Below are 20,023 nucleotides of genomic sequence, written 5' to 3'. Positions count from 1 at the left end.
ACCAATCAGTTAACAGCCTACAAACTAACCTATTGCGCCACAGAGACTTAGGGAAAGGTAACCTACAGTGGTAGAAAGGCGTAACTCTGTCTCAAAAGGTCTGCTATATGAACCCTAATGTAAGTTTGCTGTAAGAAAGAGAGAAAAGTAACAGAAACGCTCAACGTGGGGCTCGAACCCACGACCCTGAGATTAAGAGTCTCATGCTTTAACGACTGAACTAGCTGAGCTGATGAGGAGTCCTTACAAGAGCTAGACACCGTTTACAGTAACACCTTCCCTACCCGTGACAATTTTCTGCTAAATCCTGATTTCATCTTGTAACGCTGGACAGAATGTGGCCCAGGATATATGTCCAGTGCACGTGTTAGCAGTTGTAAGGCAGCAAAATGCCTAATTCGTCACTGGGTGGGCTTGAACCACCAACCTTTCAGTTATCAGCTGAACGCGCTAACCGATTGCACCACAGAGACTTAGTAAGAGGTCACCTACAGTGGTAGAAAGGCGGAACTTTGTTTCAAAAGGTCTGCTATATGAACCCTAATGTAAGTTTGCAGAGAGAGAGAGAGGCAACATAAACATCCAACGTGGGGCTCGAACTCACGACCCTGAGATTAAGGGTCTCATGCTCTACCGACTGAACTAGCTGAGCTGATGAGGAGTCCTTACAAGAGCTAGACACCGTTTACAGTAATACCTTCCCTACCCGTGACAATCTTCTGCTAAATCCTGATTTCATCTTGTAACGCTGGACAGAATGTGGCCCTGGATATATGTCCAGTGCACGTGTTAGCAGTTGCAAGGCAGCAAAATCCCTAATTCGTCCCTGGGTGGGCTTGAACCACCAACCTCTCAGTTAACAGCCAAACGCACTAACCGATTGCGCCATAGAGACTTAGTAAGAGGTCACTTACAGTGGTAGAAAGGCGGAACTTTGTTTCAAAAGGTCTGCTATATAAACCCTAATGAAAGTTTGCTGAGAGAGAGAGAGAGGCAACAGAAACACCCAACGTGGGGCTCGAACCCACGACCCTGAGATTAAGAGTCTCATGCTATACCGACTGAACTAGACGAGTTGATGAGGAGTCCTTTTAAGAGCTAGACACTTTTTACTGTAATACCTTCCCTACCCGTGTCAACCTTCTGTTAAATCCTAATTTCATTTTTTAACGCTGGACAGAATGTGGCCCAGGATATATGCCCAGTGCACGTGTTAGCAGTTGCAAGGCAGCAAAATGCCTAATTCGTCCCTGGGTGGGCTTGAACCACCAACCTATCAGTTAACAGCCTACAAGCTAACCTATTGCGCCACAGAGACTTAGGGAAAGGTAACCTACAGTGGTAGAAAGGCGTAACTCTGTATCAAAAGGTCTGCTATATGAACCCTAATGTAAGTTTGCTGTAAGAGAGAGAGAAAAGTAAAAGAAACGCCCAACGTGGGGCTCGAACCCACGACCCTGAGATTAAGAGTCTCATGCTCTACCGACTGAGCTAGCCGGGCCGATGCAAAGCTCTTTCAAGAGCTAGACACCGTTTTCAGTAACACCTTCCCTACCCGTGACAATGTTCTGCCAAATCCTAATTTCATCTTGTAACGCTGGACAGAATGTGGCCCAGGATATATGCCCAGTGCACATGTTAGCAGTTGCAAGGCAGCAAAATGCCTAATTCATCCCGGGGTGGGCTTGAACCACCAACCTTTCAGTTAACAGCCGAACGCGCTAACCTATTGTGCCACAGAGACTTAATAAGAGGTCACCTACAGTGGTAGAAAGGCGGAACTTTGTTTCAAAAGGTCTGCTATATGAACCCTAATGAAAGTTTGCTGAGAGAGAGAGGCAACAGAAACACTCAACGTGGGGCTCAAACCCACGACCCTGAGATTAAGGTTCTCACGCTCTACCGACTGAACTAGACGAGCTGATGAGGAGTCCTTTCAAGAGCTAGACACCGTTTACAGTAATACCTTCCCTAACCCGTGACAATCTTCTGCTAAATCCTGATTTCATCTTGTAACGCTGGACAGAATGTGGCGCAGGATAAATGCCCAGTGCACGTGTTAGCAGTTGCAAGGCAGCAAAATGCCTAATTCGTCCCTGGGTAGGCTTGAACCACCAACCTATCAGTTAACAGCCGAACTTGCTAACCGATTGCGCCACAGAGACTTAGGGAATAGTCACCTACAGTGGTAGAAAAGCGTAACTGTCTCAAAAGGTCTGATATATGAACCCTAATGTAAGTTTGCTGAGAGAGAAAAGGAACAGAGACAACCAACGTGGGGCTCGAACCCACGACCCTGAGATTAAGAGTCTCATGCTCTACCGACTGAGCTAGCCGGGCTGATGCGGAGCTTTTCCAAGAGCTAGACACCGTTTTCAGTAACACCTTCCCTACCCGTGACAATCTTCTGCTAAATCCTGATTTCATCTTGTAAAGCCTAATTTATACTTCTGCGTCAAGTGACCGGCGTAACCCACGGCGCTGGCAACGTGCGTGGCTGTGCATTTATACTTCTGCGCGCTGTCTCTGTCGGTCTGCATTAACACTTCCGAAACACTAGTGGGCAGTGAGGTGTAAATGTTCCTCTGTGTCGAGTTTCTTCTCTGCTTTTTTGCTTTTCCTGAACACTTCCGGGATGTACAAGTGGCTCAAACTCGCTCATTTTGAGGCAGGAACTGGCGGATGTGCAACAACTTTAACTATGAGGTAAACACAAAACAAAACTTTCCATCCGGAGCTCCTTCACGGGACTCCACACTTGTAAACAATCGCTCGCGCCATTCGCGCGGCTATCGGTCCCGCCCAGACTCGTCAGCACTACCAAGCCGACCAATCACAATTACAAGAGCTAGACACCGTTTACAGTAACACCTTCCCTACCCGTGACAATTTTCTGCTAAATCCTGATTTCATCTTGTAACGCTGGACAGAATGTGGCCCAGGATATATGTCCAGTGCACGTGTTAGCAGTTGTAAGGCAGCAAAATGCCTAATTCGTCACTGGGTGGGCTTGAACCACCAACCTTTCAGTTAACAGCTGAACGCGCTAACCGATTGCACCACAGAGACTTAGTAAGAGGTCACCTACAGTGGTAGAAAGGCGGAACTTTGTTTCAAAAGGTCTGCTATATGAACCCTAATGTAAGTTTGCAGAGAGAGAGAGAGGCAACATAAACATCCAACGTGGGGCTCGAACTCACGACCCTGAGATTAAGGGTCTCATGCTCTACCGACTGAACTAGCTGAGCTGATGAGGAGTCCTTACAAGAGCTAGACACCGTTTACAGTAATACCTTCCCTACCCGTGACAATCTTCTGCTAAATCCTGATTTCATCTTGTAATGCTGGACAGAATGTGGCCCTGGATATATGTCCAGTGCACGTGTTAGCAGTTGCAAGGCAGCAAAATCCCTAATTCGTCCCTGGGTGGGCTTGAACCACCAACCTCTCAGTTAACAGCCAAACGCACTAACCGATTGCGCCATAGAGACTTAGTAAGAGGTCACTTACAGTGGTAGAAAGGCGGAACTTTGTTTCAAAAGGTCTGCTATATAAACCCTAATGAAAGTTTGCTGAGAGAGAGAGAGAGGCAACAGAAACACCCAACGTGGGGCTCGAACCCACGACCCTGAGATTAAGAGTCTCATGCTATACCGACTGAACTAGACGAGTTGATGAGGAGTCCTTTTAAGAGCTAGACACTGTTTACTGTAATACCTTCCCTACCCGTGTCAACCTTCTGTTAAATCCTAATTTCATTTTTTAACGCTGGACAGAATGTGGCCCAGGATATATGCCCAGTGCACGTGTTAGCAGTTGCAAGGCAGCAAAATGCCTAATTCGTCCCTGGGTGGGCTTGAACCACCAACCTATCAGTTAACAGCCTACAAGCTAACCTATTGCGCCACAGAGACTTAGGGAAAGGTAACCTACAGTGGTAGAAAGGCGTAACTCTGTATCAAAAGGTCTGCTATATGAACCCTAATGTAAGTTTGCTGTAAGAGAGAGAGAAAAGTAAAAGAAACGCCCAACGTGGGGCTCGAACCCACGACCCTGAGATTAAGAGTCTCATGCTCTACCGACTGAGCTAGCCGGGCCGATGCAAAGCTCTTTCAAGAGCTAGACACCGTTTTCAGTAACACCTTCCCTACCCGTGACAATGTTCTGCCAAATCCTAATTTCATCTTGTAACGCTGGACAGAATGTGGCCCAGGATATATGCCCAGTGCACATGTTAGCAGTTGCAAGGCAGCAAAATGCCTAATTCATCCCGGGGTGGGCTTGAACCACCAACCTTTCAGTTAACAGCCGAACGCGCTAACCTATTGCGCCACAGAGACTTAATAAGAGGTCACCTACAGTGGTAGAAAGGCGGAACTTTGTTTCAAAAGGTCTGCTATATGAACCCTAATGAAAGTTTGCTGAGAGAGAGAGGCAACAGAAACACTCAACGTGGGGCTCAAACCCACGACCCTGAGATTAAGGTTCTCACGCTCTACCGACTGAACTAGACGAGCTGATGAGGAGTCCTTTCAAGAGCTAGACACCGTTTACAGTAATATCTTCCCTAACCCGTGACAATCTTCTGCTAAATCCTGATTTCATCTTGTAACGCTGGACAGAATGTGGCGCAGGATAAATGCCCAGTGCACGTGTTAGCAGTTGCAAGGCAGCAAAATGCCTAATTCGTCCCTGGGTAGGCTTGAACCACCAACCTATCAGTTAACAGCCGAACTTGCTAACCGATTGCGCCACAGAGACTTAGGGAATAGTCACCTACAGTGGTAGAAAAGCGTAACTGTCTCAAAAGGTCTGATATATGAACCCTAATGTAAGTTTGCTGAGAGAGAAAAGGAACAGAGACAACCAACATGGGGCTCGAACCCACGACCCTGAGATTAAGAGTCTCATGCTCTACCGACTGAGCTAGCCGGGCTGATGCGGAGCTTTTCCAAGAGCTAGACACCGTTTTCAGTAACACCTTCCCTACCCGTGACAATCTTCTGCTAAATCCTGATTTCATCTTGTAAAGCCTAATTTATACTTCTGCGTCAAGTGACCGGCGTAACCCACGGCGCTGGCAACGTGCGTGGCTGTGCATTTATACTTCTGCGCGCTGTCTCTGTCGGTCTGCATTAACACTTCCGAAACACTAGTGGGCAGTGAGGTGTAAATGTTCCTCTGTGTCGAGTTTCTTCTCTGCTTTTTTGCTTTTCCTGAACACTTCCGGGATGTACAAGTGGCTCAAACTCGCTCATTTTGAGGCAGGAACTGGCGGATGTGCAACAACTTTAACTATGAGGTAAACACAAAACAAAACTTTCCATCCGGAGCTCCTTCACGGGACTCCACACTTGTAAACAATCGCTCGCGCCATTCGCGCGGCTATCGGTCCCGCCCAGACTCGTCAGCACTACCAAGCCGACCAATCACAGAGCTTACGCTACGCGTTGTTGCGACGTGTAGTTACATTTTTTGAGAGGTGCACGTCAGTGTCGGCGATGGCCACGGCGAAGGGCTATGCGTCAGCGCCGTAGCATACGCCGACGTTTGACGCAGAAGTATAAATCAGCCTTAACGCTGGACAGAATGTGGCCCAGGATATATGCCCAGTGCACATGTTAGCAGTTGCAAGACAGCAAAATGCCTAATTCGTCCCTGGGTGGGCTTGAACCACCAAACTTTCAGGTAACAGCCTACACGCTAACCGATTGCACCACAGAGACTTAGTAAGAAGTTACCTACAGTGGTAGAAAGGCGGAACTTTGTTTCAAAAGGTCTGCTATATAAACCCTAATGAAAGTTTGCTGAGAGAGAGAGAGGCAACAGAAACACCCAACGTGAGGCTCGAACTCACGACCCTGAGATTAAGGGTCTCATGCTTTAACGACTGAACTGATGAGGAGTCCTTACAAGAGCTAGACACCGTTTACAGTAATACCTTCCCTACCCGTGACAATGTTCTGCTAAATCCTGATTTCATCTTGTAACGCTGGACAGAATGTGGCCCAGGATATATGCCCAGTGCACGTGTTAGCAGTTGCAAGGCAGCAAAATGCCTAATTCGTCCCTGGGTAGTCTTGAACCACCACCCTTTCAGTTAACTGCCAAACATGCTAATCGATTGCGCCACAGAGATTTAGGGAAAAGTCAACTACAATGGTAGAAAGGCGTAACTTTGTCTCAAAAGGTCTGCTATATGAACCCTAATGTAAGTTTGCTGAGAGAGAGAGAGAGAAAAGTAACAGAGACACCCAAAGTGGGGCTCGAACCCACGACCCTGAGATTAAGAGTTTCATGCTCTACCGACTGAGCTAGCCGGGCTGACACGGAGCTCTTTCAAGAGCTGGACACCGTTTTCAGTAACACCTTCCCTATCCGTGACAATCTTCTGCTAGTTCCTGATCCTGTGGCCCAGGATATATGCCCAGTGCACATGTTAGCAGTTGCAAGGCAGCAAAATGCCTAATTCATCCCTGGGTGGGCTTGAACCACCAACCTTTCAGGTAACAGCCGAACGCGCTAACCTATTGCGCCACACAGAGACTTAGGGAAGCATAACCTACAGTGGTAGAAAGGCGTAACTCTGTCTCAAAAGGTCTGCTATATAACCCCTAATGTAAGTTTGCTGTAAGAGAGAGAGAAAAGTAACAGAAATACCCAATGTGGGGCTCGAACCCACGACCCTGTGATTAAGAGTCTCATGCTTTACCGACTGAGCTAGCCGGGTTGATGCAAAGCTGTTTCAAGAGCTAGACACCGTTTTCAGTAACACCTTCCCTATCCGTGACAATTATTGGAGGAAAACTGTAGAAAATCTCAAATACACATTATATACTCAGATTAAATCTCTTCATATCTTGTTTAGGAACATATATAAATCATGGACTAATAGACTAATACACAAATACATTGATGGTGTTCATTAGAAAAAAAGTTTTGACTAGCAACTGATTAACCAATCTTTTTCTCGTTATGTGATATGTTATACTAACTAAAGTTCTTCTTTTATTATGGGGTCATGTACTGAAACATCTTGTTCAAAGTTCTGCTGACAAGGGAAATTGGCTGCAAGATATTGCAAGAGGGGGGCCTTGGTCCAGACTTCCTCTCTACCAAAAAAGATGTGCAGGGTCACAAGAAGGGTATGGTTGTCACGAGTTATGAAATATGTGAAAGGTGCAATTAACTATACAAATCTTCTGTGCAGAAAGAGAATGGTGAAGGAGGAAATACCAAATATGCAGAGGAGCAGCCCGGAACTCACCCTCTTTACTCCTGCTGTCTACAAAACTGGGTTTTAGACACCGGGCAAGGGCAGAGTACCTGACTTAGTCCCGGTTAGCATTGTATAACTGTTAGACTATCTTGGTGTATGCCCAGAGCTCTGAACATCGAATTATTCATTTGTATTCAATAAATTACTAATCTTTTAAGCATTGAACAATTTCTCCTGAGTTTGAATTGAACACGCATGGAATAGAGGAAGATATTCCAACACAATCTTCTGCTAAATCCTGATTTCATCTTGTAACGCTGGACAGAATGTGGCCCAGGTGTGGCGAGATGGATGCTCTTTAATGTTTATTTTTCTCAAGTGCCACTAGGGGGCGCTGCTCCGACCGGTCCTTCCTATCGCTTCCAGACAATACTTCCGGGGGTCGGGAGGAAGCGGAAGGTCAGGTAAACAATTGGAGATTATAAAAGAGGGAGAAAAGGCCAGAGAAGGGGCTTCTGGTTGTTTTGGTGTCGGTCCTTGTATTTGGGGTAAAGAATTGGAGAAGGAGGAGAAGAACGGTGTAAGGTGGAGAGCTTGATGGTTTCAATGACTGTGTGAAGAAAAAACTGAGGGGTGGAAGCAATTCGTGGACGTGGTGACCAGGCGATCTCTCTAAGTATTGTGTGCGAGAGGTCTGAAATTCTGATGGAAAAAGTGGACCTGTGCAGAACGGCTTCGGTGTCCCTGGGTCAGTAACTTTTGTCCATTTGCACCCATTCATACACCCACACATTCCACACACATTACAGCGTTATCACAAAGGCTTTCTTTACATTTTTCTTTCCTCTCTTGTTTCCATTCGATCAGACACACATTATTATTGTTTGTTTGTTTGTTTGTTTGTTTGTTTTCTTTTGGGTTATCTAAACATTATTATTGAAGTGTTTGAATTGTTTGTTTGTTGTTTCCTTTTCATTGTACTGGTTGTTAAAAATATAACAGTTGATTTAATTTAAAGTGTGTGTTGGGTTATCTTTATTTTCTTCTCTTTGTGTGTATGGTGGTTGAGTGTTTGCCGCGGCTATCCAGGGTTTTAATTTAATTTTTGGCAAGTTAATCTTGTCTGGCGCCCAAAGATTTATTAATTCTGGTAACTATTTATTTTTTTGTTTTGTTTGAGGTCTGCTGGCAGTGGGATTAAGGGACGTGTGAAAGCCAGCTAGTGCAGTACCCACGTGTACCAGCGGTTGAGCGTTCGGCTTCGGGGCTGGAGGTCCCGTGTTTGAATCCCGCGGAGTTCCGTTTTTTGAGATTTGAATTTTTTTTTTATTATTATAAACTGTATATAAGATTTATTTATTACGAACAACCACCGTCACACAGGATATATTTCCAGTGCACATGTTAGCAGTTGCAAGGCAGCAAAATGCCTAATTAGTCCCTGGGTGGGCTTGAACCACCAACCTTTCAGTTAACAGCCGAACGCAGAACAGCCGAACAGATTGCGCCACAGAGACTTGGTAAAATGTCACCTACAGTGGTAGAAAGGCGTAACTTTGTTTCAAAAGGTCTGCTATATGAACCCTAATGTAAGTTTGCTGAGAGAGAGAGGCAACAGAAACACCCAACGTGGCGCTCGAACCAACGACCCTGAGATTAAGGGTCTCATGCTCTACCGACTGAACTAGCTGAGCTGATGAGGAGTCCTTACACGAGCTAGACACCGTTTACAGTAATACCTTCCCTACCCGTGACAATCTTCTGCTAAATCCTGATTTTATCTTGTAACGCTGGACAGAATGTGGCCCTGGATATATGCCCAGTGCACATGTTAGCAGTTGCAAGGCAGCAAAATGCCTAATTCGTCCCTGAATGGGCTTGAACCACCAACCTTTCAGTTAACAGCCAAACGCGCTAACCTATTGTGCCACAGATACTTAGTAAAACGTCACCTACAGTGGTAGAAAGGCGGAACTTTGTTTCAAAAGGTCTGCTATATGCAACCTAATGTAAGTTTGCTGAGAGAGAGAGAGGCAACAGAAACACCCAACGTGGGGCTCGAACCCACGACCCTGAGATTAAGTCTCATGCTATACCGACTGAACTAGACGAGCTGATGAGGAGTCCTTTCAAGAGCTAGACACCGTTTACTGTAATACCTTCCCTACCCGTGTCAACCTTCTGCTAAATCCTAATTTCATTTTTTAACGCTGGACAGAATGTGGCCCAGGATCTATGATCAGTGCACGTGTTAGCAGTTGCAAGGCAGCAAAATGCCAAATTCGTCCCTGGGTGGGCTTGAACCACCAACCAATCAGTTAACAGCCTACAAACTAACCTATTGCGCCACAGAGACTTAGGGAAAGGTAACCTACAGTGGTAGAAAGGCGTAACTCTGTCTCAAAAGGTCTGCTATATGAACCCTAATGTAAGTTTGCTGTAAGAGAGAGAGAAAAGTAACAGAAACGCCCAACGTGGGGCTCGAACCCACGACCCTGAGATTAAGAGTCTCATGCTTTAACGACTGAACTAGCTGAGCTGATGAGGAGTCCTTACAAGAGCTAGACACCGTTTACAGTAACACCTTCCCTACCCGTGACAATGTTCTGCTAAATCCTGATTTTATCTTGTAACGCTGGACAGAATGTGGCCCAGGATATATGCCCAGTGCACGTGTTAGCAGTTGTAAGGCAGCAAAATGCCTAATTCATCCCTGGGTGGGCTTGAACCACCAACCTTTCAGTTAACAGCCGAACGCGCTAACCTATTGCACCACAGAGACTTAGTAAGAGGTCACCTACAGTGGTAGAAAGGCGGAACTTTGTTTCAAAAGGTCTGCTATATGAACCCTAATGTAAGTTTGCAGAGAGAGAGAGAGGCAACATAAACATCCAACGTGGGGCTCGAACCCACGACCCTGAGATTAAGAGTTTCATGCTCAACTGACTGAACTAGCTGAGCTGATGAGGAGTCCTTACAAGAGCTAGGTACCGTTTACAGTAATACCTTCCCTACCCGTGACAATCTTCTGCTAAATCCTGATTTCATCTTGTAACGCTGGACAGAATGTGGCCCAGGATATATGTCCAGTGCACGTGTTAGCAGTTGCAAGGCAGCAAAATGCCTAATTCGTCCCTGGGTGGGCTTGAACCACCAACCTATCAGTTAACAGCCTACACGCTAACCTATTGCGCCACAGAGACTTAGAGAAAGGTCATCTACAGTGGTAGAAACGCGTAACTTTGTCTCAAAAGGTCTGCTATATGAACCCTAATATAAGTTTGCTGAGAGAGAGAGGGAAAAGTAACAGAAACGCCCAACGTGGGGCTCGAACCCAGGACTCTGAGATTAAGAGTCTCATGCTCTACTGTTGGAATATCTTGCCAATTCTATGCGTGTTCAATAAGAAAAGGTCTGGAGAGGGTTTTCTTCAATGCTAAAAATATTAGTAATTTATTAGATACAAATGAATAGTTCGATGACAGAGCTCTGGGTTACATTACCCCAATGCAATACAAGAATTACATTCAAGATGTTCGCAACTAACATACATTTCCTGACTCCAGCATATATACACAACTGACCTTAACAGGTGGAGTTTTGGTTTAACGTCACTTATCAGTCATTCTGCAGTCCCTTGGCCCTTTGTAACCCCTAGACATTACTTCCACTTTCTAAGAGAGAGAGAAAAGCCACCAAATGGCTCAAACTAAAATAATCTTCAAAAATGAGTTCAAATAAAAGAATCTTAAAATCATCTTCAAATGAAAGAATCTTAAACTCATAATGATGTGTTTAAAATAAAATAATCTTAAAATGTCTTAAAATAAAAGATTCCGAAAAAAACATACAAATGTCTTAAAATAAAAGATAAAAAGCATAAAAGTTATTAAACACTTAAAAAAAGTTATTTTATTAAACACTTCATCACTGTCTGACTGCCCTCCTTGCTTGCTGGCCACTCCTCCAGCCATTCATTATAGCTGTTAATCATGACTAGGAGATAAATTTTTATTCACCTGTTCTCCCAGATGTATATAATCAATTATAACCTCACCCTCATTCGTCTCTTGCAGTTTCTGATATCTCTAAATATAATGAAAGTCTATAATTCATATTAGTCTTATTACCATGTGTTTTACATTCACCAGTTTACAGTTATTTGAAATGGCTTATTTATTTGGCGATCTGACTCCACTTATCTCAGACACCACTCATCCTAATATTGAGGCGTGTCATCTAATCCCCTATAATTTTTATTTGCTTCCTTTAAATCTAGTTCCATATAAATGTCATAACACCTGTTTAATTTCAATCAATTAGGTGTCCACTGTTTTTCTGCACGTAAACTTTTATCAACATGCTTAATCAACACCACTCTCTCTGATAATTCAAAAATCTATCACTTTACATTTTTTATCAGTATGACCATATTTCTGCATACACTATTAACCTCAGCTTTAAAATCTATTCTCCTTAATTGCTTCTAAATCATAGACTAAACACAATCTTATTTTGTTTGTTGCTTACTTGTAAAATTGTATTCAAATTAAATTAGTCACATCTATGTTTATAACTCAGTTAAAATTTAGCTTAAATAAAATTTCTAAAACAGATTCCATATGAGCTTGTCTAGGTGTTTCTCTTAATTGCTCAACGACATACAACCTCTTCACTACGCAGGTTAATTTTATAATCCTCCATTTAAGTATTTCACTAATAATCAATCAGTTTTTGAATTTGACACTACTTTTGATAATTCATTTTCTCAACTATTTATTACTTAGTTTCTTCTAATCATTTTTATGATTTTCTTTTGGCTACTAATTAGTTCTACGTCATTTCGGTTCAACTAGTTGCCCATACACTTTTTATATACTTTTATAAGCTGACTAAAAATCACTACATTTTCTTATCCATTTCTTTCAGCTGTATTTTGACTTCATCATTAAACTTCTTCACATGGTTACATGTGAAAGAAAATCTGTTTTCTTAAACTCTTTGATTCTGTTTCAATTCTTTTATCAGATTAGAACTATAAATTTTTTACCCGATGACGTGAGTTAAATTTTTTATATTTCCATTTCTTCTTTACGCATAATTTTTTTTTTCTGATACCAACCTTGTCTAGTTTTTAATATCCCGTCTTAATTTAGATGATTCAACATAATATTTAGTTTTAAGTAAATCTTTACTTAAATAATCAATTCCATCAAAATTTATAATTCAAATGACTTTCAGTTACCAATAGTTGTTTCTTTTTCTTTAGTCACCACCATACATTGTACTTCCTCCTATATCCTGTTCATGCCCTGTATCAGTAAACCTATGACAATTTGCAAAAATAGTTAAATATCATTTCAACATTATACATTTAGAGATTCATTGTATATTTCCTTTAAGTCTTTTTCTTAGTTATTATTTTCATAACAAAACCTTAATAAATTCTGTCTCTTTCATATTACCAGTCATCATATGGTCTCAAATGGTTCTTGACAGCACCCTGCCTCTTACTTTACCCACAAGTTCCTTTTTCTGAGTGTCTGATCTCCAGACATATTTAGCAGTTTGCTGTGGTCTGGTTTGGAGGAGCCCACATTTCTGAGGCAGACCACTGATCTTTCACAGTGCCCCTTAATACTCGGATGCTCTAGGCCTTTCAAGCATCACTGCTCCACTCCACAACCATCTCACTCAACACCTGCCTACCTGTACAGGTGCCTAGTCTTCTGCGACAAAATTCCTGGCTTAGGTCGCTCCCGGTGGCCAACGAGAGTCTTACCCGTCTTTGGAATAATGTCTCATGGAGACCAGTTACTGCTCTTCTCCACTGCAACCTCCTTCTAAGTTTTCCTTCAGAACTTGGTATCTCTGATGTTAGGGAAACATGCACTCAAGAACCATGTGAGCCATTGAGACCACATTCTAGAGTCTAACCATTGAGACAGGTTTTATTAAGTTTAAAATCAATTTGACCCCCAATAATAGTTTTAAGTAAAGTTTGGCATCTTCACTCCCATCCACTCAGCACTATGGTCTGCTTAGTCTGCAGGCAAAGCTGTAGGGCACTACGATGGTGGAGACTAAAAAACAAGACACAGTTGGGTTATTATTCATAAAACACAAATTATGACATGACCTACCCTGTGGTATAATTGTTCAACATTATTGCTATATCTCAGGGTTCATATTAGGCCTTGACCCCTCATGTTTGTTTAGTATATATTTTTATATCTGAAATGCAATGTTTAATTATCGATTTCTTTCTTGGTGTTTATCATTTTAAATATAGAGAAATTATGGAAGTTATGGCCAGTGTAAGCCATAACAATTTTTTTTAATCATTATTATTTCTAATATTATTATTCTATTTAGTTTTTGCACCTAAACTCAATCTTGTCCTCTCACATCAAATCTCAGTTCCTCAAAGTGTCACTTCCCCAAAGTGTTACAAGTGCAACTATTTTTCTAGTTTCTATCTCATCGGTTTAATGTCTCTGTCTTTCTCTCTCTCTATGTATATAACATTTTTCAAACCTATTTCAATATATTTTAAACATATCTTCTTCTTTTTTCTATCAAACCATAACTTGGATTTCTTTAATTCTAAGCTTTTAAGTTTTTCTTATCCATATTTTTTATCTTCCTTACATATTTGCTCATTAACTCGTCAGTTGATCAATTTTAAACTGTGACATTTTCTTCTAATTTTTCTCTTCATCGACCAGAGACTTATGCCAATTTTATCTCTTTGCTGTTTAACAGTTCATCTCGAAGTCATTTTCCTCATTTTTCCTCTAATGTATTTATTCTAATGTTTCTTTAATAGCTGGTCTTTATGTTGTATTTTATTTTCTCTTTATTTTTTCTATTAGTATTATTAATTTATTTATCTTTATTGTTCTAGTCAACAACTACTGGTCTATTGTTTTAGTCATCCTCCTCTATTTAGTAAATTCATTTCTTTATTAATATATTCATTCGTATAGCTTCAAATTCCATTTCAACCAATATAACTATATTAAACATATTTCTCATTGGTACTTTATTTCACTTGTCTTTTTTTTTATACCACATTGTAATAGATCTGTTTATTTAGTAACTGATACTATATCCCTAATTATTATATCACAGTCTATCATTATTTAATCAAAACAATTTTATATACTCTTTTAATATGATTTACTCCTTCTGCCCCTACTTCAACTGCTTCTTCCCCATGAAAAGGAGTGGCTTCTTTTTTCTGACTTCCTTTTTGTTGTCAGTCTGTCTAAGATTGTCTGCCTGAGCACTTCCTCTTTTTTCACCCCTCATCTGTCTTTCTACAGCTGTTCCAACAAATGCCAAAATCATGCCACATTACAAATTCCAACTAATTTTTTCCATTTCTTACTACCACAACATCGTTATGGCCCCCTTTTGCTATGTTATTAACTTTGTAAAACTCAAATTCTCTGTTTCTCAAAATTGTAGCCAATTTTACTGTTCAATCATTGCTCTACTCACATATTTTACACAATTTTCACATTTAAGCTTTTCATATATTGTTTCTCATTTCTTTGCCACTTTTTTTCTTCTTAGTTCCAATCATTTACCACTTGTCCCATTGAGTTTTTAATTTTGTCTGGGACATTTTCCATATTGCTCACATTCTTAATCGAATTACTTATGCATTTTTCACACCTCCACTTCCTCAAATTTACAGTGTTTTTTACACACACTAATGAACTTATGTATGTTGCATTTACTGCACATACACAATCAAAATATATATATTTATCCTCCTCCAACAATCAAATTTTCACCTGCAAACTTTTTGCACTTTCCCAATTACAGAAATTTCACAATTTTAAATGACATTTAAATGAATATCATATACGCTTATAAACAGCCGACTAAATATCTGTACACTATGCTTATTTCAACTGTGTTTTTTTTACTGTTTTATTTATACATTGTGAAACATTACAAAAATTTACAAAGACATAATCATGTAACAATAAGCAAATATACTGAAGAGTATTTTGAGCAAATAGTAATAATAAAAATAAATAAACAATAATAAATAAAAATAAGATAATAAAAATAAATAGATAAATAAAATAAAAAACAACAACACTAGTGCAATCTTATATACATAAAAAACAAGTCTACAATGTGTTGACCATAAGTATTTTCCCATAACAGCTGGGCATTAGGTGGTGGGGACTCAATCAGAAGGAGCAGGGTCAAGCTGAAGAGTTTGGACATATTTGCGAAGGGGTTCCCATAAATTAATAAAAATAGTGCTAGTTCGGTGAAGAGAGTACCTAATTTTTTCTAATTTCATAAAATAAAGAACATTTCTTATCCAACAAGAGTGAGAAGGAGGGTGTGGGCTCTTCCAGTTCAGAAGAATTAATCGCCTAGCCAGAAGAGTTAAGAAAGCTACAAAGTCTACAAAATGAGAGGGTAAAGTGTGGTCAGGCGGAAGAACTCCAAATAAACCAATAATTGGACATGGTGGGATATCAACAGTGGTAATAGCTGATAGCGAGAGAAATATTTGTCTCCAAAAGGAAAGCAGGGAAGGACAGGACCAAAACATATGAAATAAAGTAGCTGTACCAGAATGACACCTGTCGCACTCAGGGTCTATAGACGGATTGATGCGAGCTAGCCTGCTTTTAGACCAATGAGCTCTATGCACTACCTTGCATTGTGTAAGCCTGTGACGTGCACAGATTGAGGAGGAGTTAACCCTGTTCAAGACCGCCTTCCATGTCTCCTCTGTAATCTCAATTCCCATGTCTTGAGACCAGGTGGTCCGTAAGTTATCAGAAGGAAATTGAAGATTAACAATTATATTAAATAATTTAGAAACTGAACCTTTAGCACAGGGATCTATGCCCAGTATTGTGTCTAGATCTGAAGTTGGCGGTGCATTTGGAAAGTTAACACATTTTTTGCGCACAAAATCTCGAGTTTGTAAGTATCTGAAAAAATTGGATTTAGGGACATTAAATTGAGAGGCCAACTGACCAAAAGAGGCAAAAACACCATCAACGTAAAGATCACCAAAAGAGGCCAATCCAAGATCTCTCCATGAGGCATAAGCACTGTCCAAGATAGAAGGGTAAAACAGAGGATTGGAGTGTATTGGGGATAATAAAGAGATATTATGAAAACCAAAATGGCGCAAAAATTGGGTCCAAATTTTGAGACTGTTTTTTACAATTATATTATTTGAATATTTAATTGGGGTCATTGTATATGGGAGGCATAAAAGAGCAGCCAAAGAGGACGACTTATTGCACGAGACAGACTCAATGTGCAGCCAAGAGGGGGGATTAGCTAATTTGCATGAATGTAGCCAATATAGAGTAGAGCGTATATTTGCTGCCCAGTAATATATTTGGAAATTTGGAAGAGCTAGACCACCCAATTGTTTTGCTCTTTGAAGAATACTTTTACGAATCTTTGGGGTTTTTCTGTTCCAGAGAAAACTAGAAATAGAGCAATCAAGTGAAACAAAAAAAGATTTTGGAATAAAAATAGGAATACATTGAAATAAGTAAAGAAATCTAGGAAGTACATTCATCTTAATACAGTTAACCCTACCGATCAAAGATAAGGGGAGGAGAGACCATCGATTAAAATCCTGTGTAAGATTATTCACTAATGGGACAAAGTTGAGGTCAAATAAGTCCGAAAAGCTTTTTGTGACATTTATGCCCAAATATTTGAAACTTTGTAAGGAGGATTTGAAAGGTAGAGAACATAATGGGTAATCCAAGGCTGCTGTATTAATAGGCATCAATTCACTTTTACTCAATTTTAATTTATATCCTGAAATCAGGCCGAAGTCTGCAAGCAATTTCAACACCAAAGGAATAGAGGTACAAGGGTCAGACACGTATAACAAGAGATCATCGGCGTATAAAGACAGTTTGTGCTCCAACTGCCCCCTTTTTATGCCAGCCATTGCACTGGCTCTTAAAGCAATTGCCAACGGCTCAATGGCTATTGCAAATAGTAAAGGGGAGAGTGGGCAGCCTTGTCTAGTACCACGACCAAGTGAGAAATATTTAGAATAACTGTTATTTGTTCGTACACAGGCCATTGGAGATGTGTATAAAAGTCTAATCCAAGTTATAATTTGATCAGGAAACCCAAATTTCTTCAGTGTGTAAAGCAGATACCTCCACTCGACTCTATCAAATGCCTTTTCAGCATCCATAGAAATAACTAATTCTGGAGATGCATTTGAAGAAGAAGAGTAGAGAATATTTAAAAGGCGTCTAATATTGTGAAAAGAGTGTCTATTTTTAATAAAACCTGTTTGGTCTGGTGAGATTATAGCTGGGAGAACAGTCTCTAAACGTCTTGCTGAAACTTTAGCTAATAATTTGACATCAGAACAAAGTAAAGAGATGGGACGATAGCTACTGCACTTTATCTTTTTAAGCTGGTTTAAGCTGGACATAGCTGGTTTTGGCTGGGCTCCCAGCCTGCTAGGCTGGTCAAGCTGGTTTTAGCTGGATTTAGCTGGTCATTTTCCAGCCTGACCAGCTAAGACCAGGCTGGAAATGGCTGGAAACCAGCCTGGAAATGGCCAAAACCCCTCTAAAACCAGCCTGATTGACCAGCTAAAACCAGCCAACCAGCCTCGGCTGGTTTAAGCTGGATTTTTCAGCAGGGACAGGAGAGAAAAATGAGAATTTTTTTTTTGTATTCGGATTTAAAAAGCGCCAAACATCAGAAACAGCATATTGCTCCATAAAAAGCTGAATGATCCTACTAGATTTAGACTGTGCACAGAGTCTGGAAGATGAGCGGTCTAGAAGAGGGTCTAAACAACAGTTAAAATCCCCACCTAGAATTAGTTGGTTTGAGTGTAAATGAGGGAGGGAAAACAAAATTTTTTTGAAAAATGTCTCATCGTCCCAATTAGGTCCATATACGTTAGCCAAAACCAAGCGAGCTCCGTTTATTTGTCCTCTGAGAATAACAAAACGCCCATTAGGATCCGAAATAACCTCAGAGACTGAAAAGGGAATCGATTTGTGGATGAGAATAGCTACACCTCGGGACTTACTCTGAAAACTAGAATGGTAAAGCTGACCTACCCATCCCTTTCTTATCTTTAGATGATCGGCAGGCATAAGGTGTGTTTCTTGGATAAAGGCAATGCTAGTATTTAAATGTTTTAAGTAGCTAAGAACTTTATTTCGCTTCACCGGGGAGTTAAGCCCCTTAACATTCCAACTAGTGAATTTTAGTACACCACGCGTTGCTACCTTGTTACTCATGAGAGACATTAATAACAAATACTATAAGCGTGATCGAGTCTATGAGAACCCACCCCCAAGTATGCACAGCCAACATAGCAGGTGGCTAGAAGCATTATGAGGATACAAAATGCAGTAAAAGTGATTGCACACAAAAATACAAAAAGAAAAAAAAAGCACAACAAAAACAAAACAACAGTAACCAAGGGAAAAAAAGAAAGAAAGGGAAAAAAAGATAAACCCACTCTTAAACCCACCCTTTCCCCAGCTGACAACAAGAACTGCAGCTGAACCCACTTTACCATAACAGGCAAGTTTCCTAACTCCTAGTCCTCCCAAACATAATAGTTACATCAGTAATATTAAATTTCGATTTTCATTCAATGCTTACTGACAAACTTAGACTGCAAAACAAATTGGTGGAAGAGAAAAAAGAAAGGCGAAGCAATCGCACACAAAATACAAAAGGGCAGTAACACTATGCCTCACAAAATAAGCACAAATCTAAGTAGATTGGATTTTAACATAACATAAAATAGTCTGCAGTAAGTTTTTAACTAAGAAACATCAACATAGCTTTATCAAATTTAACAATGTCCAATATAAAAACCGCTGGGCCAACCTCCCAGGCTGTTCTTTAAGTAATAAAAAAAGGTCAAAAAGTAAATTCTGCTTGCAGTATAAAAAAGCCTGACTGAGCTCATTGTGAATCTAAACCAAAATCCAAGTACTAGTCATCCCTTATTTAGATCGATATAAAAAAACAAAGCAGCATAATATGCAATGTAAAAAAAAGGGGGGAAATAAACTGCAAGCCTACAATTCAGCCTACTATAAATAAAATGAGCTTTTAAGTTCAAGCACGGAAAAGTCTTTATACTGAGCAGGTTTATATCTCAAATCCACAGGTACATCCTATAGCATCCTTGGAGAGGGAGGCGGCCAGAAAGACATTAATGACTGTACATAGTAGAGTCTAATTCAGCTCGTTTGCTACTAGCTCGAACTCTGGATGAAACTGTTGGCTTCCGAAACCGAAGCAAGCCATTTCTTCTCACCGTTTGGAAGTGTTATTCGAAGTCTAGCAGGGTAGAGAAGCGCAGGCTTGAGTCCTCGTTTGTAAAGTGATGACATCACGTCTTTATACTCGGCGCGAAGTTTCACAACATCAGGGCAATAATCCTCAAAGATACGAATCTTGTGGCCATCATACAGCAGCTCACCCTTTTTGCGAGATTCACGGACGACCAAATCCTTCGTTTGAAAGCGATGAAATCGCAGGATGACAGGTCGCGGTCTCTGGCCTGGTGCAGGTTTAGGCGCGAGGCTGCGGTGAGCTCTGTCCAGCTCGGGCGGCGAGGTTAACACCTGGGAGCCAAGGACATCGACCAGAAGCTGAGAGAAAAAAGCCGTCGGTCGCGGCCCCTCGACTGATTCGGGTAAGCCGACTATTCGAATGTTTTGGCGCCGGCTGCGACTTTCAAGATCGGAAACTTCAGCTTTCAGCCACTCGTTGTCCTTCTGGAGCCGCAAA

The 20,023-nt window shown here is 41.0% G+C and overlaps 1 protein-coding gene and 3 non-coding genes across 8 annotated transcripts in view; 1 reads left to right on the top strand and 3 right to left on the bottom strand.

The window, feature by feature from the left end:
• Positions 1–20,023, top strand: part of LOC103910797 (uncharacterized) — a 1,018,570-nt gene that overhangs the window by 622,361 nt on the left and 376,186 nt on the right. The gene's annotated exons all lie outside the window — the stretch shown is intronic.
• On the bottom strand, positions 400–473 carry trnai-gau (transfer RNA isoleucine (anticodon GAU)). Its single transcript has one exon. It is a non-coding gene; the product is annotated as a tRNA-Ile (tRNA).
• On the bottom strand, positions 1,429–1,501 carry trnak-cuu (transfer RNA lysine (anticodon CUU)). The gene has a single exon. It is a non-coding gene; the product is annotated as a tRNA-Lys (tRNA).
• Positions 4,025–4,097, bottom strand: trnak-cuu (transfer RNA lysine (anticodon CUU)). Its single transcript has one exon. It is a non-coding gene; the product is annotated as a tRNA-Lys (tRNA).

The sequence above is a fragment of the Danio rerio genome, chromosome 4 (genome assembly GCF_049306965.1).
Source record: "Danio rerio strain Tuebingen ecotype United States chromosome 4, GRCz12tu, whole genome shotgun sequence".
NCBI lineage: Eukaryota > Metazoa > Chordata > Actinopteri > Cypriniformes > Danionidae > Danio > Danio rerio.
This window is presented reverse-complemented; position numbering and strand designations above follow the sequence as displayed.